The sequence below is a fragment of the Fundulus heteroclitus genome, chromosome 7, assembly GCF_011125445.2.
Source record: "Fundulus heteroclitus isolate FHET01 chromosome 7, MU-UCD_Fhet_4.1, whole genome shotgun sequence".
Classification (NCBI taxonomy): domain Eukaryota; kingdom Metazoa; phylum Chordata; class Actinopteri; order Cyprinodontiformes; family Fundulidae; genus Fundulus; species Fundulus heteroclitus.
Genome location: NC_046367.1, coordinates 6912641 through 6916305, shown reverse-complemented (window position 1 = coordinate 6916305; position 3665 = coordinate 6912641).

Sequence of the window (3665 nt, the reverse complement as noted above, 5' to 3'; positions counted from 1 at the left end):
GGGAGCCACTCTATCTATACAGTACGGAGGAGACGCACTCATTCTGCATAAATATATCTGAATATATGTATAGACACACTACAGTGTATCGAGACTCCTCGTCTGCAGACACTGGCCCCCCCCCCCCCACTCTTCTCTGTCTGTCTCAAAGGAAGTAAAGCTAGCAGGAGCGGGCCTGCAGGGTGACATCCGTGTGCTCAGGCCGCATTCAGAGGCTCACATGTTCACTGCTGCTCACGCTCCTCATGTTTCCGACCCCGCCTCATCCAGACCCCCGTCCCCCCGTCCCCTCTGGGACCCTTCACACGCTTATGTTTTGTTTAGCCCCCCTCCGCAGCGCAGAAGTGTTCCTCCACTTTTAACCCCAGATTTTAGCTGCTGAAAACAGCTGGTTCCACACAAACCCGTTCATGCGCAGCAGGCGGACCTGATCCGTCGCCAGCTGTGGACGTAACGGGTTGTTTTTTTCTTTAAACAGCTGGATTTGCATTAATGACCCTCCTTCCTTTGTATATACCCCCCCCTCCCCTCACACACACACACACACGTCTGAACTCCCCGTCACATTTTCCCGCCTGCTCCTCTTTGCTTGTGGGGCTGACCCGTTGGGCGGACCAGTAGATTTCCCTGCCGTTGAAATAAAACGTAGGTGTGACGCTTGTGTGGTTGTAACCTTCACCTTTAGCCGTCTGTGAACTAGCAGTGAGAAGTTCTTTAGAAGGGCTTCTCGTCGGACCCCCGTCCCGCCCTCCCTTTTAGTACTGTGCACCATGTGGCTGACGGCCGTGAGCAGGAGCGGAGCAGGAGCAGCGGGCCCGTTTTAAAGCGGGTCAACATCAGCACCGTGCTGAAGGAGGGAGTATCGGCAACATGAGGTGTCAGAGCACAACCCACTTCCTGCCTTCTTTAGCCCTCTTCCTCTTTAAGTTATTGTGTGGGAGGAGTCTCTCCAGTCCAGCCCACTGTTTGTTTTTTAAATGAACAAAAGATTTTGTTACTGTCGACATTTTCATGATGTCTGTTAATAAAAGACCTATTATTCATACTGTTGTGTGGAGGCTGATCACTGACGCACCGCAGGGTTCTGCAAACATCACACGTGCGCTCGTTAACAAAACATTACTAAATGTCCCTTTAAAATCACTTTTTCTGAGCTGCAAACAAAAAGACCAACAGCCTCAGGGAGGAAATGGGACTTTTTTTTTTTTTTTGGACAGTCATGCTTGATATCAAAGTTTGGATAAAAACATCAAAATTCAGTCTAAAAACTGCTCTTTATAAATTTCAGTTCAAAGGCTTTATTATCGTACGTTTGCACAATGAAAATCAATACATACCCTGTAGCTCATTTAAAACCATTAAACAATGAGAATAAAATATTGGACAGCTTAAAAAGTAAAGTGAAAAAAAAAAAAGCTACAGATGAGGTGCAGCAAGGTGCACACTATGCCATTAAATGAAGTTGGATAAAGATGCTTTAAAAATGTGGAGGTGCGTCTAAAACGCCTGGCTGATGATGGGACTCCAGTCAGACGGGTTTGATCTACCTGAGAGTGTGATGGCCGTGACGTTTGGACACCGCTCTGCCAGGAAGGATTGTGTTGGAGGTGAAGTCCACATCCGGCATCCTTGTTCAGGAAGCAGGCTGTTGCAGATGGCACGGTGTGAAGGGCTGTGGATGGCATCACCTGCTGGCTCTACGTGAAAACTAACTAGCCCTAAACTGGGGGGAAGTAAGGAGTTGTAACCAGTGGGGCGGCTGGTGATTAAAAAATAAAAAACTTGAGGTTGGAGATGAAAAACACAACTATTTAATCGAAAAGTATTCCAAAACCGAAATTCGTTATCAGTCACTTGCTGGATATTTTAAATCTGGTTGGTCTGGTCCAAGTACTATTGTCCACTTTTCTTTCCTCCTGTGAAAGCCTGGTGAAATTCTGAATAAATTACAGAATTATCTTTTGCAGTGCTCTTTTGTCTTCCTCTTGTACTCTGACTCTTCTGTTTGCCCCGTGTGGGACGTTTATGTCTGGGTCCCTCTATTTTCCTCCTGCAGTAATCTTTAGACGGTTTCTTTTCATATTAGATCAATCGAAGCATCCTGCATCTTCAGGCCAGATCTTTATGTGTAACTTTGGACAGAATATGAGCCGTCTGTAGGCTGGGGAGAGGAAAAGTGACATGTGGTCCAGCTGGTAGCTTTTTCTCATGCTAAATGTGATGATAATGAGGGTGGAGATGTCACAGGATTGATAAAATGATCAGGGGTTAAATTAGTCACTTAAAACCTTCATGATATAAAACAGATTGATGTGAATTACACATTATAAATTGGTAAATTGGTGCTCTGGCAGGTGACTCTTCGAGCAGAGCATAAAGTTGGGTTTTATCCTGGTTACAAAGCTTCCTGGGTCAGTTTTAGCCAGATATTGAAATCCTTTCAAGGCTTGTTTTTTTTTTTTTTTTTTTTTTTTTTTTTTTAAGTGAATAACGAACCAGAACTTGATTTTAAGCCATAAAGTAACTACAGTAGGTCAGTCTGAGAGAAACTTTTCAGGGATTTACAGGAAGTTTAATTCTCTGCCTTTAAAATCCTCTAACAGGTTTGTTTTCTGCCCGGTCACACCTTTTAAAGTTTTGTCAAAGCAAAATAACGCCTATTTTTTTTTTTTTAGCCAGGACTCCAAAAACACCAAATGAATCGTCGCTGGCAAAGTATTTCTCAAGAAGAAAAAAGGGGGAAAAGTAAAAGCCTTAAATCGATGGAGTGAGCAAGGAATGAACAAACGGACATTTTAACTTCTTACAGGTTGTCACTTGTCCCTAGCAGGAACAAAGCAAGACGAGCCCTTTCAGAAAGCAGAGCATAAACTTAGCCAGAACCCATAGGAGAAGAAGCTAAATGTACAGATGAGAAGATTCTCCTGTGTGGGCAGAACTTTGCCTTCCATTAACTTAGGACTAAACCTGTGGGTCCTGCCTGTGTCGTCCTTTGCTCATGAGACTGGACCAGAAGGGGTTCTGCTCTCTGCGGGTCCTGTTCTATAGCTGGATTCTAGCAGCTGCAGAGGAGAAAGATAAAGTCTTTTCTCAGAAATTTTTAGTGAGAAGTTCATTTCTCACTGTTGATGATGTAAATATCTGGGATCTCAAGCAGCAGATTAAAAAAAAAAAAAAAAATTAACTTGACAGAAATATGTAACCGTCAGTGCAGAGCTTGCTTAACACTGGCAGCAGGTGAGTGAGTGAGTGCACAAGCATGAACAGAGGTGTAGAACCTTAGGGCAACGGCCCTGTGACGACAGCAGCTACAACGAAGGCATTTCTGCCGGAGAGAACCAGCAAGGACAGGCGGAAACGGTGGGCAGCCGAGGACCGCTGCAGAGTTGTATTATTTAATCCAAAGGAGTGGGCTCAACGTCTCTGTCACTTACAGCAGCTCCATGCGCAATAAAAAGGTAGGATTTGGTCCAGAAGAGGATGCCCAATATTTCAGAGAGAACTGTGGGAAGCCTCATAAGTGTAAATACTGACTCCAATGCATTTTAATATGGCGTCTAATAAAAAGCTTTTGTAACTTGTGAAGTCTTTGTTCTTCAGAAAAACAAAACAAAAACACAAACATGTAATACCGCAGATGAAAATGTAAAACATCTTAACTGCTC